This window comes from Andrographis paniculata, unplaced genomic scaffold (genome assembly GCF_009805555.1).
Source record: "Andrographis paniculata isolate CXL003 unplaced genomic scaffold, ASM980555v1 Contig46END, whole genome shotgun sequence".
Taxonomy (NCBI): Eukaryota; Viridiplantae; Streptophyta; class Magnoliopsida; order Lamiales; family Acanthaceae; genus Andrographis; species Andrographis paniculata.
Genome location: NW_026137580.1, coordinates 5,759,622 through 5,778,246, shown reverse-complemented (window position 1 = coordinate 5,778,246; position 18,625 = coordinate 5,759,622). Strand labels below are relative to the sequence as shown.

Below are 18,625 nucleotides of genomic sequence, written 5' to 3'. Positions count from 1 at the left end.
ATCGGCCGTCTCATCCTTCTTCGCCCGACTTTCTCTTTTGACCGACCTCCGTATCGGCCGTCTCATCCTTCTTCACCCTACTTCCTCTTTTGGCCGACCTCCGTATCGGCTGTCTCATCCTTCTTCGCCCGACTTCCTTTTTTGACCGGCCTCCGTATCGTCCGTCTCATCTTTCTTCGCCCGACTTCCTCTTTTGACCGACCTCTGTATCGGCCGTTTCATCTTCTTCGCCTAACTTCCTCTTGTCCGACCTCCTTTAAGACCCTGCTACCATTATCAGGCCCGTTGGACTATATATCAATCCAATTTATAAACCCTGTACATTATTATTATTATTATTATTATTATTATTTCTTACTCAACAGGGATGAAGAAGAGGTGGGCCTGGGTGGGGTCGGGAGTGACGAAGCGGCTGCGGAGGAGCGATTTGTAGAAAAGAGAGGCCGTCGGGTACCGGCCATCGAAGGGCTTGGAGTTGGAGTGGTGGGTGTAGACGAAAATCTTGAAATTGGAGAGCATGTTTTGGTAGTTTCGGACAAGAGTTGCCGGGGAGAGATAGGGGGAAGTGAAGGCGGCGGACGGAGCTGGGAGGACGAGGACGAGGACGAGGACGAGGACGACAACGGAAGAGATGACGGTGGCCATGGATCAGAATTGTTGCGGGGTGGGGAACTATTTTGACTCAGAAAGAATTAGGCAGTTGGAGTATTTCTTTCAACCTAATTGTTTCTTTAGAGGTATTCGCAATTTCCGTCCCTATATTCAACCGTCTTTTAAATTTTAGTCCCTATAACATTAATTTCGTAAAAAATGTCCCTTTTTTTGCTAACCTGTGCAAAATCTAGTCTAAACGGTAATTAGAGGAATATTAAGGGTAATTGAAGAACGCCGTTGACGGAGTAGGCACGTGCCACCCACATGACCGTGCATTAGACCGAACCGGTTCTCATTAGACCCGGTTCTCCACCGAACCGGTTTGGTTCAAACCGCTCCATATCTTCTCCACACCGATCTCAGTCTAGTCGGTCTTCATCACCTCCTCCGCGCCACCGACGTACCTCCCTTTAACGAACAGCCTCGGAGGCACCACTGATTCGCCGCCGTTCTTTCCCTTCATCAGCTCCCTCAGTTCCTCCCTGAACCCTCTGTCCATGGAGATGTCCCTCTCGCACACCAGAATCCCCAATCCCTGAATCGCAGATCGGATGGTGTTGCAGTCCTCGAAGGTCTTCCGGACTCCTCAAAGACTGGTGGTGTACAGCACCACTTTGTTCTCCCCGTTCGGCGGGCAATTTGGCTCGAATCCCTCCAGGAACCGGTTCAGATCCTTGGCGAAAGACGACGGCGGCGGCTGCCGGTTTCCGATGGTGGGGCTCAGATTCTCGTCGTTGCCGCCGGCGACGGGGAGGATTATTTGAAATCTTGGAAGGGGCGAATCGGAAGCTGGGAATATGGTCGGAATCGAGTCCAGACATGAGGTCGCAAGAATTGATGGTCTTGAAGCATGGCTGGTGCCGAAGCGACCGGGGCTCGGAAAGTGGGCTGGGGAAGAGGGAGCCGAGAGTGGTCCGCGGCGGCGGGAGGACTGTCTTCTCCGGCGCTTCAGTTTCCGGCGCATCGAGGGTCAACAGGCCGTAAGTGGTGGAGGTGAGGGACACAATGTGGTGGCTGAAAGCGGCGGAGGCGCCGATTTGGGAGAAGTCGTCATCTTGGTTAAGCAGAGCGGAGGAAACGCAGCCCATCGGCGATTGGACTGAGAAATAGGGGAATGAGATCGGTGTGGAGAAGATATGGAGCGGTTCGAACCGAATCGGGATTGAACCGAACCGGTTCGGTGGAGAACCGGGTCTAATGAGAACCGGTTCAGTCTAATGCACGGTCACGTGGGTGGCACGTGCCTACTCCGTCAACGGCGTTCTTCAATTACCCTTAATATTCTTCTAATTACCGTTTAGACTAGATTTTGCGCAGATTAGCAAAAAAGAGGGACATTTTTTACGAAATTAATGTTATAGGGACACAAATTAAAAAGGTTAAATATAGGGACATAAATTGCAAATACCCCTATTTCTTTATTTATTACTCCTTATTTTGTTGCAATAATTAGACATTTTTCCCCGAGATGCCAGAAGTAACTAGTTTTGGAACTTGCAGTGAGTCCAAGTCCACCGCAAAAATGTTCGTTTTACCTGTCATAACTTCAATCAGTGTGTTTAGACGCGCTATTTAAAGTAATTTCTTTTTGAATTAGTTTATAACAATAAAAAAATAATAAATATATATATAAAATCTATGTATGATATATATATATATGAGAGCAGCGTGAGTAGCAAATTTTTTATATTTTTGTGTTTGATTAATGAAAACTTATAAAGTATCTTAGTTTAGTGCAATTGTTTGCATAAATATATTTTATGTAAAGTATAAAAAATTGTATAGATAATATAAAAATAATAAATATATGTAATATATTAATTTTTGGGGGGAAAATTACATTTTTTATAATGATGGAAGAACATAATGATACTCTTTTTGTCATAAAATAAATAATAATATTTTTTTATCTATTGTTGAAAATTTTGGTCGTTAGAAGCTTAATCCGACAAGTCCCCCGATAAATAAATAAGTTGGTCCACTCTTTAGCCCGGCGCACCGGATCAGTCCAATCCATAAGCCCAACCCCTTTTAGCCCTTTAAACCCAAACCTATGTGAGTTAATTAAATAGTGGGCGGAGGCTGTTTTTGTGTTAGTGGTTTTTTAAGACGGTGAGAAAAATCGTTTAATGAGAGAGGGAGAGGTGAGAGTTTCTGTGAGGGTGGGTGATTCCGGTGAGGTTTTCCGGTGATATTAGAATCTTTTTCGGAAGCCGATTCCGATGGGTGCCGAGGCTTGGAGTGAAAAGCCAACCTCTATCATTGTGGCGTGGTTAACTTGGGCCATTTCGCACTATGTGGCTGAGCCAAACATCATCCGTCCTTTCGCCGGTGAGATGATCGGAGGAAAGATTGGTGAAAGAATCAACATTATTGGAGTAGCCGTTGCCTGGCGATCTTTCTGGGTATGTGCGTCGGTGAAATCCTGACGAGGTCGTCAAAAGCGATGATGAACTTGCACTACCACCAGGTTCAATTACTTGAAACCGTGCCAAGAAATTTCAAACTAATATTATGACATTAGTTCTAAACTTGGAAGAGGAGAACATGCATAAAGTAGAAGTATGGAGGCCAATGGGAAAAGCGTTGTCAACATTGGAATGCATCCATGATTCATGGACTTCATTCATTTGAAGACCACAATTTATAACACCTATGAGAGTTGCTACTCACATCATTATCTCATATGGGATAAGAGGTGTTTTATTTTATTTAACAAGGCGGACCCCTTCAATTTGATTAATTGGACCTCTCTTATTTACTTAATTAGTGGGATATAAATAATGTATATTTTTGTCCCACATTAGTAGTAGAGTCTTTTGCCAAGCTAGCCTCCCTATAAATAAGGCACTTGGCTTCACTTGTTAGACACCTTGAAATTCATATAAATTAAAGTTTTCTTTTTTATTCCACTATATTGGAATTAGTGTGTAAGTGAGGGTTTCCCTTGCATACACGTATCATTCTCAAATTAGGTTCTTGGGTTAATTCTTTGGGTTCGTGGCTTTCGAAACCGACCGGAGTTTCTAGCCAAATCGTTCGAGTCTCCATTGGTTTAGAGGTGTTGGGTCTAGGCAACGCTTGGGTTCACATCCGATCGATTGACGAATCGGACACCGGTAATATATTTTTTTTTTACTTAGTTTTCATTCGAATTTAGTTTTAAGTTTCGATTAGTAGAGTTTAGTTACTTGGGCTGCGTCATCAATTTGGTATCAGAGCGCGGTTTTATCGGAATTCTTATTCTGGTAGTATTATTAGTCTTTATCTTATACTTTGTTAGGATTTTTCTTTTTTCTAATAGCAATATCATTGTTGGGAAAAAAAAATATTGCAAAAAAAATCCAAAAAGAAAATACTGCAGAAAAATTAAAAAAAAAAATACTGTAGAAAAATTAAAAGAAAATTACTGTAGAAATTTTTTTTAAAAAAAATTACTGCAACAAAAAAAAAATCCCTATTTGAAATATATTGTGATTTTGAGTATTGTATTCACTTGTTTACTTGTGGATATCGGTTTTCTTGTGGTTGTGCTTTCATTGTTGGTTTATTGCTATTGTTGAGTTTGACTTCTTGGGGTACACTCATCAATTTATATTGGCTATATTCGGTGAAGTTTAGTTGGCTATAACTCGAGGGGCTTACCAAAGACCGTGCTATTTGGGCGCATGTGTAAGACGAAGAGGTAAATTACGTGGTTATACACGAGAGGGTGAGGAAATCATTTATCTAACCATTTATATATATTTCTACTATATTTTTCTATGGCAGGTGAGAAAAGTGACGAGGAACATGATATGGCATCCGCATCAAGTTTTGACCCCAAAATATTTGTGAAGGATATGATAGTGGAAGTACGAAGGGTACTTCGACATGAGGTTGAATCCATGCCCAAATAAATAAGTTGGAAACATCGAGGGTAGAAGGGAATGAAGCCCCTCCACGCCCGTACAATGGCATTCCACCTTTTGGACGATGACATCCCGCGAATGCTCCAAGGCATGAACGAGTTCGTGATCTTCTAGAAGATGATCGTGACATGACTGAGTATGATGGAGAAGTAGAGGGCAATGTTCCCCTTCGAGCACGACGAGGGGTGCATAGGAGAGATGACAATGATCCAATTTGCTCTATAAAATTCCAAATTCTAGCTTTCTATAGGAAATATGATTCAGAAGCATATCTTGATTGGGAGCGGAAGATTGAGCTGATCTTCTATTGCCAAGATTTGGATGGTCCACAAAAAGTCCAAGTTGCGGTCTCCGAGTTTAAAGATTATGCCATTCATTGGTGGGACAATATTTGCCTCAATCGGAGACGAGGTGCAGCACCGATGATTCAAACATGGGAGGAGTTGAGACGTGTCATGCGAGCTAAATTTATGACGAGTTCGTATATGCAAGAATTGCATGTTCGACTGCAATCGATGAAGCAAAGGAATAGGACAATGGGTGAGTTCTACAAAGATTTGGAGGTGGCTTTAATGCGGGCTGATGTTCGAGAGAGTTAACAAGCCACGGTAGCGAGAATCTTGACTGGGCTGAATCGAGACATTGCTGAAAAAGTGAGATTGTATCATTTTGCTGATATTGATGAATTGGTGGAACGTGCTATTACAATTGAGAAGCAGTTGAAGAGTAAGTGCAAATAGAAAACATTTGGTACAAAGCCCTTCATACCAAATTATACCAAGAAGGATGACAAATCCTAAGTGGCCCAAGGGTTCGATAAAGGAAAATGTGTGATCAAGGATGACACACCAAGGAACAAACATGTTGGAGCTAATCCGGACAAGCCGAGGAATCGAGATATCATTTGCTTCAAGTGTCAAGGTCGAGACTACATTGCAAGTCAATGCCCAAACAAGAAAAAGATGACCCTCAACAAGTTTGGGGAATACGAGACGGAATTTGAAAATGAGAAGGGGGTTGATAAATTACATGAGGAAAATAACACGGATGATGATTCTGATTCTGGTGTTGGTTTGAGTTTGGTTACTTTACGAGCCTTAAGCACCATGTCAAGGACCTTTGATGAGGAACAATGAGAAAACCTCTTTCAAACTCGTTGCCTAATTGGAGGCAAAGTATGTAGCCTCATTATTGATAGTGGGAGTTTCACGAATATTGTAAGTGAACTTGTTGTTCGAAAATTGAATTTTCTAACAACACCCCACCCCAAACCATTCAAATTGCATTGGGTTAGCAATTGCGGAGAGTTGAATGTGAACAAGCAGGTGACGGTTCCTATCAAGATAAAAAATTATGAGGATAAAGTCTTTTGTGATGTGCTACCAATGCAAGATTGTCACGTATTACTTGGGAGACCATGGCAGTTTGATTGAAAGGCTCATCATTATGGATATTTGAATAAATACTCATTTGAGTTTGAGAGTAGAAAGATATGTTTGAAGCTGTTGTCTCCAATGGATGTCCATGAGGACCAACTTTACATGCATCGTCAATTTGTGGAAGTATCCAAAGAAAAGAGTGAAAGGAAAAACAGTGAAAAAAATAAGAGTGAAAAAAGTGAGCATGGGAGTGAGAAAAGTGAAAGCGAAAAAAATAAGAGTGACAAAAGACAGCAAGTGAGTGTACAACGCAAGAGTGAGCTTGAAAGAAAAATGCTTGTGAGCTTGAGAGAGACAAAAATTTGAAAGTTCACGAGGGAAGTTCTTATTAACTTTTGATTAAACCAGTTTATTTGTCTAAGCAAGAGCTAATGAAACTCTCTTCCAATGTTGCTTCTCTTTTGTAGGAATATCAATATGTGTTTCCTGATGAAGTAACCAGAGGATTACCACCTATTCGGGGCATTGAGCACCAGATAGATCTCATTATGAGTGCATCAATTCCAAATCGTCCAGCTTACAAGGCAAGTCCAGAAGAAGTCAAGGAAATACGTAAGCAAGTGGATGCTCAGTTTCTTGACAAAGGCTGGATTCCCGAAAGCCTAAGCCCTTGTGTTGTACCGGTTCTTCTAGTCCCAAAGAAGGATGGTGGATGGAGGATGTGCATTGATTGTCAAGCTATAAATGCCATAATGGTAAAGTATCAACACCCTATCCCTCGTTTAGATGATATGCTAGATGAACAGCATGGGTCAAAATACTTTTCTAAAATTGATTTGAAAAGTGGATATCATCAGATTAGAATGAGGGAAGGTGACGAATGGAAAACTACATTTAAAACTACATTCAACTTATATGAGTGGTTAGTTATTCCTTTTGGCCTTACGAATGCTCCAAGTACGTTTATGCGGTTGATGAATCATGTATTACGTACTTTCATAGGGAAGTTTGTTGTGGTTTACTTTGATGATATTCTCATTTATAGTAAATCAATGGAAGAACATATAGAGCAGATTCGTAGTGTTTTGGAAGTGTTAAGAGCTGAAAATATTTATGCTAACCCGAAGAAGTGCGACTTTTGTATCGACAAATGTATTTGTCTTGGTTTTGTTGTAGGTGCTGAAGGGATAAGTGTGGATGAAGCTAAAACACAAGCAATTCGGGATTGGCCAACACCTAAAACGTCAAGGAAATTCATAGTTTTCTTGGACTAGCAAGCTTTACCGCTGCTTTATGCGAAATTTTAGCTCCATTGCAGCACCACTGACTGAGCTTACAAAGAAAGATAAAACACTTTGATTGGAGAGTTTTTGAACAAGCATGTTTTGATTTTCTTAAGAGAAAACTTACTAATGCTCTTGTTTTAGCTCTACCGGATTTCACTAAGCCATTTGAATTGGAATGTGATGCCACAAGAATTGGGATTGGAGCTATCTTAATGCAAGGAAAAAAGCCGATTGCGTACTTCAATGAGAAGTTAAGTGGGGATGCCTCAACTATTCGACGTATGTCCGAGAATTGTACTCGTTGGTTCGTGCACTTTAAACATTGCAGCACTATTTGCGATCACAAGAATTCATTGTTCACACCGACCATGAATCATTAAAGCATTTAAAGAGTCAACAAAAGCTTAGCAAGCGGCATGCAAGATGGGTAGCATTCGTGGACACATTTCCTTACTCGATTCCGTACAAGAAATGAAAGGAAAATGTTATAACTAATGCGCTATCAAGGAGGTACGGGTTGCTAACCTTGTTAGAATCTAAGCTTATGAGATTTGCATTCATAAAAGGTATTTATATCAATGATGTTGATTTTCTTATATCTTTGCAAAATGTGCTACGCATGGCTTTGGCGATTATTATTTGCACAATGGATATTTGTTTCGTGTGAATCATTTGTGTGTACCTAGGTGTTCACTTCGTGATGTGTTAGTGGTTGAGGCACATGAGGGAGGTTTAATGGGTCATATTGTGCGTGATAAGACATTGGGTGCATTGCATGAACACTATTATTCGCCTAAAATGAAGCATGATGTGGAGTCTTATGTGAATAAATGTGTTGTTTGTAAGATTGCAAAGTCACATGCACAACCACACGGTCTATACACACCCTTAAATATTCTAGAAGCACCATGGACTGATATTTCAATGGATTTTGTTATGGGATTGCCTAGGTTTAGGAGAGGAAATGATTCAATTTTGTCGTGGTTGATATATTTTAAAAAATGGCACACTTCATTGCATGTAAGAAAACCAATGATGCGTCTCATGTTTCAGATCTATTCTTTCATAATGTTTTGAAATTACATGGTGTTCCTAAGACAATTGTGTCATACAGGGATACAAAGTTTCTTAGTTACTTTTGGAAGACACTTTGGGCTAAATTGGGAACTAAGTTGCTATTTTCTACATCTCATCATCCCCAAACGGATGGTCAAACTGAAACAGTGAATAGAACCTTAGGGAACCTACTTCGTGTCTTGATAAAAAAGAATTGCAAAAGTTGGGAAGAATGTATGTCTCATGCTGAATTTGCATATAATCGTATGTTGCATTCATCGACACACATGTCTCATTTTGAGGTTGTTTACGGCTTCAATCCTCTAACACCTTTGGATATGTTACCATTGCCTAGAAATGAGTATTTTAATAGTGATGGCAGGAAATTGGCTGAATTTGTGAAGGAGATGCATTCAAATATTCGGGACAACATTGCAAAGTCAAACGCTCGGTATGCCAAAAGTGCTAACAAAGGTCGTAAGCATGTAGTGTTCCAACCAGGCGATTGGGTGTGGTTGCACTTGAGAAAAAGTAGATTTCCCAAGAAATGGAAGTCTAAGCTACGCCCAAGAAGAAATGGGCCATTCCAAGTTGTGGAACGCATCGATGACAATGCTTATCGTATTGAGCTACCGGGTGAGTACCAAGTTCATGGCACATTCAATGTTGCTGACTTAAGTCCTTTTGATGTAGGAGATGAACAAACTATGAAAATGGGGGACTCATTTTTTCAAGAAGAGGGGATGACGAGGTCGTCAAAAGCGATGATGAACTTGCACTACCACCAGGTCCGATTACTCGAAACGGTGCCACGAAGTTTCAAACTAATATTACGGCATTAATTCTAAACTTGGAAGAGGAGAACATGCATAAAGTGGAAGCATGGAGGCCAATGGGAAAAGCGTTGTAAACATTGGAGTGCATCCATGATCCGTGCATTTCATTCCCTTGAAGACCACAATTTATAATACTCATGGGAGTTGCTTCTCACATCATTATCCCATGTGGGATAAGAGGTGTTTTATTTTATTTAACAAGGTGGGCCCCTTCAATCTGATTAATTTGACCTCTCTTATTTACTTAATTAGTGGGATATAAATAATGTATATTTTATTCCCACATTGGTTGTAGAGTTTTTTGCCAAGCTAGCCTCCCCTATAAATAAGGCATTTGGCTTAACTTGTTAGAAACCTTGAAATTCATATCAATTAAAGTTTTTTTTTATTCCACTATATTGGAATTAGCGTGTGAGTGACAGTTTTCCTTGTATACGCGTATCATTCTAAAATCGGGTCCTTGGGTTGCTTCCTTGGGTTCGTGGCTTCCGAAACTGACCGGAGTTTTTAGTCAAATCGTTCGAGTTTCCATTTGTTAGAGGTGTTGGGTTTAGGCAACGCTTGGGTTCACATCCGATTGATTGACGAATCGGACACCGGTAATATCTTTTTTTTACTTAGTTTTCATTAGAATTTAGTTTTAAGTTTCGATTAGTAGAGTTTAGTTACTTGGGCTGCGTCAAATCCAGTGTCAAATCCAGTGTCAAATAGTGTCTCCGGCCACCGCCTCTACTGTCGGAGTTGCTGGTTGTTGTCGCCTAAGGAAGGTGACCGGAAAAATCCTTCCGTTGCTGCTCATCATCTCCGTGACGGTGTTTGCCTCAATTTCGAATGAACAAAGAAGGAAACTGGTTTCCTATTCAATTCCCAAATCTAGTTGCATTTTTTTTTGTGCTTTTGTGTTTAAATTCATCTTCATTTTTGGTAGTATTTGTGGATAAAAAATTGTGTTATTTTTAATAAACACAATATTTGTACAAATTATAATTGATTTGGTTTTAAAGCGGGTTCTATTCTCTAAATGGATCATTTGATTTTCCTTCAGGGTCAATTTGTTTTCTAACTTGGTTTTCGATAGCTTCTTTGATCCGAAGAGATTTGGTATTTGGTTTGATTCCGGACTTTTCCGCATTTTGGAGGACTTTGGTTTCCGTGTGGGCGATTTGATCATCGGCTTTGGATTTGATATCTTCTTTAGAAGATCTGAGGCTTTCATTTTTGCTTTGTCTTTGCCGTTTTTGGAGGACTTTGGTCTCCGTGTGGGCGATTTGATCATCGGCTTTGGATTTGATGTCTTCTTTGAACGATCCACGACTTTGATTTTTGCTTTCTCTTTGCCGCTTTTGGAGGGCTTTGGTCTCCGTGCGTGCGATTTGATCGTCAACTTTGGATTTAATGTCTTCTTTGGACGATCCGTGGCTTTGATCTTTAAAGAAATGGATTTGGTGCCTCATAACACTTTTGGTGGCGTATCCCTTTGACTTTTGGATCGAAAAGGGCCTGGTTGATGCTTTGGTGAAGAACGCGATGAACACCTTGAAGCTTTGGGATGAACTTCGGATGCTATTCCATGGCTTTGATGGATTCTTCAACAGCTTTTGGAGCTTTGATCCTTGAAGAGGTGGATTTGATGCTCCATAACACTTTTGGTGGCGTGTCCCTTTGACTTTTGGATCGAAGAGGGCCGAGTTGATGCTTTGGTAAAAAATGCGATGAACATCTCGAAGCTTTAGGATGAACTTTGGATGCTCTTCCTTGGCTTTGATGGATTCTTCAACGGCTTTTGGAGCGTTGATCCTTGAAGAGGTAGATTTGGTACTCCATTTTGGATAGAAGAGGGCCTAATTGATGCTTTGTTGAAGAACGCGATGAACATCTTGAAGCTTCGAGAGGAACGTTGGAGACCTTCCATTGGCTTTGACGAATTCCTCAACAGCTTTGGGAGCTTTGATTCTTCCTCCGTCTTGGACATACGACGAAAAACATTAACTTCATTGATTCGTCAACCAATATTGGATCATTTGTCCAAATCGGTGACTTTTCAACGAAGAATGCTTTAAAGGACATGAAGAACATGAAGAACAATACAGAGAGAGTCTAGAGACTTATCCCTTTGTTTGAATCCTCGATGTAACTTCAGTGTGCCAAATGAATTGGCCATGACTCCTATTTATAGGGGAGGAGTGACCTCGGCTTCCTTTTTGAATGATTCCACGCGGCTCGTCCTGATTGGCCAATAGGAAGATTTTGTAATCTTTTCTTTTTCATTCGATGCCGTTTTCCATTCTTGACGGATTTGATTGTGTACCTTCCTTTCTCGCCAAGATCTTTCACTACAAGAAATTATCAATTTTGTAACGAGGTTTTTTCGTTCCTACATTCACTTTTTCCGTTACTAATGATATTAGAGATGGAATTAGAGATGGAATTACGTTAGCTACATGAACTTTAGGAACGAAAATCCGTTACAAATATACTATTTTTTTTGTAGTGTTTATATCATTGCTTTTTTCGGAAAATATTAATTTATATACTTTCTTTATTGACAAGATTTATTTATTTTGCTGCCAAATTTATTATGGCTCTATTTATGCACGTAATATATGTACGATATTTCTATTTTAAGCAGATTTTTGCATTAATGGTTGATATTTATTGTACATAAATTAACATATTTGTATAATTAAATATGATATATTTATTTTAATTGAATTTTATTTTCTTCCAAAATATATGATATTTAATTGAATTTAGACATATATTTTTAGTGTCTACAAAATGCCCCCTCGAGACTTGTTTAAGCCGACGCAAAGCGGTTAAGGCGTGAATGAGTCTCGAAACATAAGACACTTTTCTTTTGACTGAAATTCTATTTTTTATGGCTATCATTTTTTTGTTGTTTTTAGCCAATATTTTTTTCAAATGGCTTTTTCCCTTTTTATTTCTTTTTTTTGGGGACAAGAATTTTTTTGTCGAAATGATTTTTTTTAAGCCCGATTTTTTTTGAAATTTTTTAGGCCAAGTTGCCTACGTATCCGGTGAAGGAATCAAGTCATAACGTAGTTCAAAACAAATTTAATTTATTTGTTTTTGTTAAACTGTTTATTCTCGTGTTAAGGAGTCTTGCAGAAAGTTTATCCTCATTCCCAGGAAATTGTAGAAAGTTTATCCTTGTTTCTAGGAGATTGAAGAAAGTTTATCCTCATTCCCATAAGATTGTAGAAAATTTATCCTCTTTCCCAGGAGGCTGAAGAAAGTTTATCCTCGTTTCTAGGAGATTGAAGAAAGTTTATCCTCGTTTCTAAGAGGCTGTAGAAAGTTTATTCTCTTTTCTAGGAGGTTGAAGAAAGTTTATCCTCGTTTCTAGAAGGCTGTAGAAAGTTTATCCTTATTTCCAGGAGATTGAAGAAAGTTTATCCTCGTTTCTAGGAGATTGTAGAAAGTTTATCCTCGTTTCTAGGAGGTTGTAGAAAGTTTATCCTCGTTTCCAGGAGGTTGAGAAAGTTTATCCTCGTTTTTAGGAGATCGTAGAAAGTTTATCCTCATTCCCAGGAGATTGTAGAAAGTTTATCCTCGTTTCTAGGAGATTGTAGAAAATTTATTCTCATTTCCAGGAGTGGTGAAGGTATGACTGCCCCAACTGCTTGAAGTGTTGTATTTCTCGTCTTCTGAGAAATCTTCAGTAGGCGGTCCATACATTCTACTAGACATCATGCTCATTTCCAAATCATGAGCGCGGGAGGCGAGTTCTTCAAAAGTATGGGGTCGGATCCCTTGTAGGATGTATTTTAAGCCCTACTGCATTCCTTGAATGCACATTTCTATGCCGGAAGCCTCGGACAAACGATCTTTGCAGTTGAGGCTTAGACTTCTCCAGCGGTTGATGCAGTCAATTACTGGCTCATCTTTCCATTGGCGTCTGTTGGTAATTTCGGTCATGCTAACAATTCTCTGTGTGTTGTAGAACCGATTGAAGAACTCTTACTTTAGTTGTTCTCAATTGTCTATGGAACCAGCCTCTAAGTCGAGGTATCAGTCGAAGGCGTTGCCGTTTAGTCACCGCACAATTTATTTGATTAGGAGGTCTCCATATATTCCAGCATCGTTGCATATATCAACAAAGTGCACTATATGTTGCTTTGGGTTGCCTTTGCCGTCAAATTGTTGAAACTTTGGTGGTTGATAGTCCATTGGCATTTTGAGGGTGTCAATCCTTGCAGTGTAAGGCTTGGCGTAAGTCTGCGTTGGCCGTGAACTCCCTTCGAATTCTATTTTGAGTGGCCCCTTGATGTATTTGTCAAGTTGGGATGTATGGATAAAGGAGTTGGATAATCCTTGAAATGGATTTGATTCTGCGACCTTTTCTTTGCCATGACGTTGCTCTATAGATGTTACAGCTTCCTTTTGGGCCCGGGGAAGATGTTTGCTTTTTGGTTGCATGACTGTCTTCTTCAGGCTTGTCCAGCTTTGTGAGAAGTTTTTCAATAAAGGCGTCTTATTGTTGCATGTGCTGAGACATCTCTTCAATGATTTTGACCAATGCAGCAAGCTGGTCCTCCATATTTGATGCGTTGATAGTCATTACTAGAGCGATAGTTGATGTAGTCGAATGACTTAAAGTTGGCCGATGAGTATGTGGCATGAGAGTGCCTTTGAAGCTTTGATCTTCCTCGCAAAGCAGACTTTGATCCACAATCTTTGGATCCTCAATATTTGAAGCGTTGGTAGTCATCAGTGGAACAGAGCTTGATGTGGTTGAATGATTTGCAGTTTATTGAGGGATGGACGATGCATGAGTACTTTTGAAGTTGTCTTCTACTTCATAGAGTGGACTTTGCTCTGTAATTTTTGGAGGAGTGTCTTCAGAGAACAACAATGCTCTTTTGGCCATGCTTCTTATTGTCATTCCAACATTTGTTGAAGCGCTTGAGTTTTTTGATGCGATGGATGCAGCGACTTCTTTGGCGGCGACGTCTTGAACAGCAGCTTTCGATGCAACGTTGGACATCTTGATCTTGTAGGAAGCCATTGGTTGTTGAAAGTTCGTCGAAAAGAAAGATGAAAGGTAGAGCGGTCCTACTGGGCGTGCCAAAAATTTGTGGACAAAAAATTGTGTTATTTTAATAAACACAAAATTTTTACAAATTATAATTGATTTGGATTTAAAGCGGGTCTTATTCTCTATATGGATTCTTTGATTCTCCTTCCAGGTCAATTTTTTTTCCAACTTGGTTTTCGATGGCTTCTTTGATCCAAAGAGATTTGGTCTTCGGTTTGATTTTGCCGGACTTTGAAGGGCTTTGGTCTCCGTGCAGACAATTTGATCGTCGGCTTTGGATTAGATGTCCTCTTTGGACGATCCGAGGCTTTGATCTTTAATTTGGCTTTGCCGCCTTTTGGAGGACTTTGGTCTCCGTGTGGGCGATTTGATCAGCGGCTTTGGATTTGATGTCTTCTTTAGACGATCCGAGGCTTTGATCTTTGCTTTGTCTTTGCGCTTTTTGGAGGACTTTGGTCTCCGTGTGGGCGATTTGATCATCGGCTTTGGATTTGATGTCTTCTTTGAACGATCAACGACTTTGATCTTTGCTTTCTCTTTGTCGCTTTTGGAGGGCTTTGGTCTCCGTGCTGGCGATTTGATCCTCAACTTTGGATTCGATGTCTTCTTTGGACCATCTGTGGCTTTGATCTTTAAGGAGGTGGATTTGGTGCTCCATAACACTTTTGGCGACGTGTCCCTTTGAGTTTTGGATCGAAGAGGGCCTGGTTGATGCTTTGGTGAAGAACGCGATGAACACCTTGAAACTTTGGGATGAACTTCGGATGCTCTTCCTTGGCTTTGATGAATTCTTCAACACCTTTTGGAGCTTTGATCTTTGAAGAGGTGGATTTAGTGCTCCATAACACTTTCGGTGGCGTGTCCCTTTGACTTTTGGATCGAAGAGAGCCGAGTTGATGCTTTGGTGAAGAACGCGATGAACATCTTGAAGCTTCGAGAAGAATGTTGGAGACCTTTCCTTGGCTTTGACAAATTCCTCAATGGCTTTGGGAGCTTTGATTCTTCCTTCGGCTTGAACATATGACGAAAAACATTAACTTCATCGATTCGTCAGCCAATATTGGATCATTTGTCCAAATCGGTGACTTTTTTACGAAGAACGCTTCAAAGGACATGAAGAACATGAAGAACCATACAGAGAAAGTCTAGAGACTTACCACTTTGCTTGAATTCTCGATGTAACTTCGGTGTGCCAAATGAATTGACCATGATTCCTATTTATAGGGGAGGGGTGACCTCGACTTCCTTTTTGAATGATTCCATGTGGTTCGTCCTGATTGTCCAATAGGAATATTTTATAATCTTTCATTTTCCATCAGATGCCGTTTTCCATTCTTGATAGATTTCATTGTGCACCTTTCTTTCTCTCCAAAATCTTTATATCATTACATTTTTCGGAAGATATTAATTTATATACTTACTTTATTGACAAGATTTATTTATTTTGCTACCAAATTTATTATGACTCTATTAATGCACGTAATATTTGTACGTATCTTCCATTTTAAGCAGATTTTTGCATTAATGGTTGATATTTATTGTACAAAAATTAACATATGTGCATAATTAAATATCATATCTTTATTTTATTGGAATTTTATTTTCTTCCAAAATACATGATATTTGATTGAATTTAGACATATATTTTTAGTGTCTACAGTATTAATTTTGATTTTATTCGAATTAATTGTTTCCGCTATTAAGTCATTTGTATTTTGTATACGAGGTATTGTTTAATAAATCCAAAAATTCAGGAATAAATTCACAACAATGGTATTAGAGCCCGACAACCAATTCCAAAGTTGAAAGAAATTTTGGTTCAAGTTTGATAGAACTCGAATTCTGGTAAAATGTTAAACTCTCATCTCTTTATTTTCGGTATCATTACTTTTTGTGAATCTTGGTGAAATTTGTGATTAAATAATATGTTGAATTTTGTGGTGTTTTTTGGTTATTCATTTTTTGGTAATTGGTGTATAATCTTGGAATTGGTTGTTATTTCATTGTATTTGTTCTTGGTGATATTGCTTAGAAGTTTTTCGTTCCTTGATTATATTCTTGTTGTGTTTTTTGGATTATGTTGATAGCCTTGTGAATTTCTTTTTGTGCTAGCCAAATTGTTGTAGTAGATACATGTTATCTTTTTTTGTGTGTTAGATATGCATGTTAAGTGTTAGTGGAAAATGCCTAAAAATAATGAATAATTGAAGAATAATCAAGAATAAAATTAGTTTTGTTGCATTGTGTGATTTTTTGGTGAAAATATATGATTCTTGATTTTTATGTTTTTTGATTAGTTGTTTTTTATGTCATGAATATTTTGGTTGCTTGCTTTGTGATTGTGCTCCCGGGAATTCTTTGTGGTAGTGTTCGGCCGAACTAGTTGCTTAGTGTTCTCTAGGGTTAGCTTTCTTCCTAGTTGCTGAGTGTTCCTCTAGGTTTCTTCCTAGTTCCTTAATGTTCTTTTAGGTTTCCTTCTAGGTTGCTAAGTGTTCTCTAGGTTAGAGTATTCTAGGTGGTTGTGTCTCTGGAGAGCTGAGTAATAGTGGTCGATCGATCCAGGTGTTTAGGACGTAGGACTTTGTGGTTAGCCATTGAGGTGTGTACTACAACCGTAGAGTTTAGTGCCTAAGATTGTCTTTGTGTGTAGTGCTGAGTGTTCTCTAGTAGATTTCAAATAAGGTGGAGCTCCTGTTATGTGATTTTAAGTTTTTTGAATTTGGCTTGTGATTGCTTTCCTTTGTGTATATGCATGTATGTTGCTCGATTGTGTAGTATTTGTTTGTTTTTTGTGCTAGGTTGCTGTGTGATCTATCTAGGTGCAAGTTAGGATCTATATGTGATATATTTTAGTCTGCGTTAACGTTTGTTTGTCGATGCAGCGAGGGACAAAAGGTGATGATGAAATTCATTAGTGCAAAGTAAATCTATATCTAATAAATACGTGTTTTGGGATTTGGTTAAATCACGGCCAAAATAGGTGGGGATTGTTGGAAATTTTGGCCATTCAAAGACTAACCCAGCAAATTTCTCGGTAAATAAAATAAGTTGTTCCACTTCTTAGCCCGGTCCACTAGATCGGTCCAATCCCTAAGCCCCCTTTTAGCCCTTTAAACCCATGTGAGTTAATTTAATAGTGGGTGGAGGTGGTTTTTGTGCTATTGATTTTTGAAGACATATTGTTGATGTAATTTTTCAACAAAAATAAAGTAAAATTCAAAGATATAGAAAATATCCTTAAACTTGATTAATTAGTGCCTGAGATTAGGAATCTCTAAACACTGTATGGTACAGAAAATAAACTGGAAAATAAAAGACTGAAATTTAAAGTGGTGATCCCCAAATCTGACTTTTCTTTGTTGAAGTTGATTGAAGATATCTTGCCAAATGATGATTCAAACCTTTAAATATTCTCTGGGAAACCGTACTGAAAACCGTCACCCGAACGGTTACAACGTCTCCTTCCCAACCGTCTTCCAACCCTTCTCATGCTGACACGTGTCCCCAGCAGACCAAAATTATCCCTATATTTCACTCTTTGAGCCGACCACAGACCTTCCGCTCTTTTGGCCCGACTTCGTCCTTCGCCCGACCTGCTTCTTCGCCCGACCTCACTTGGGCCGACCTCCGCATCAGCCGTCCTCCGTCTTTGATCAAAGACCTCCGCGTCTGTCCATACCTCTTCCTTGCCCGACCTTCCTTTTGACAGACCTCCGCGTCTGCCCGACTTCGGTCTGGATTTGGATCAATTCTTGAGATCTTAACTCTCTTCCTTTTCCCGACCTGAAGGCCTCCCGACCTGCGGACTTCCCGTCCTGATGACTTTCCGTCTTGAGGACCTCCCGACCTGAGGACCTTCCGACCTGAGGTCTTTCCGTCCTGAGGACCTCCCGACCTGAAGGCCTTCCGACCTGAGGTCTTTCCGTCTTGAGGACTTACCGACCTAAGGTCCTTCCGTCCTGATGACTTTCCGTCTTGAGGACCTCCCGACCTGAGGACCTTCCGACCTGAGGTCTTTCCGTCTTGAGGACCTACCGACCTGAGGACCTTCCGACCTGAGGTCTTTCCGTCTTGAGGACCTACCGACCTGAAGACCTTCCGACCTGAGGTCTTTCCGTCTTGAGGACCTTCCGACCTGAAGACCTTCCGCCCTTTCGTGAGGTCTTTCCGTCTTGAGGACCTTCCGACCTGAAGTCTTTCCGTCTTGAGGACCTACCGACCTGAAGACCTTCCGACCTGAGGTCTTTCCGTCTTGAGGACCTTCCGACCTGAAGACCTTCCGCCCTTTCGTCTTATATTTTTCCTTGATTTCCCACGGTATCCCTCAGCCAGTTCAATCAACTCTATTGCCAGGCCCATTCTTCTTTTTACCTTGGGCTTTTAACCTAATTCTAAATTTCGTACGTAACAACTTGCCCGCCGCCAAGGGACTTTCAAACGCCAT

The 18,625-nt window shown here is 40.0% G+C and overlaps 1 pseudogene; it reads right to left on the bottom strand.

Annotated features, from left to right (window-relative positions):
- Positions 1-1,018: 1,018 nt before the first annotated feature.
- LOC127252514 (uncharacterized protein At5g39865-like) lies at positions 1,019-1,742 on the bottom strand (annotated as a pseudogene).
- Positions 1,743-18,625: the final 16,883 nt, after the last annotated feature.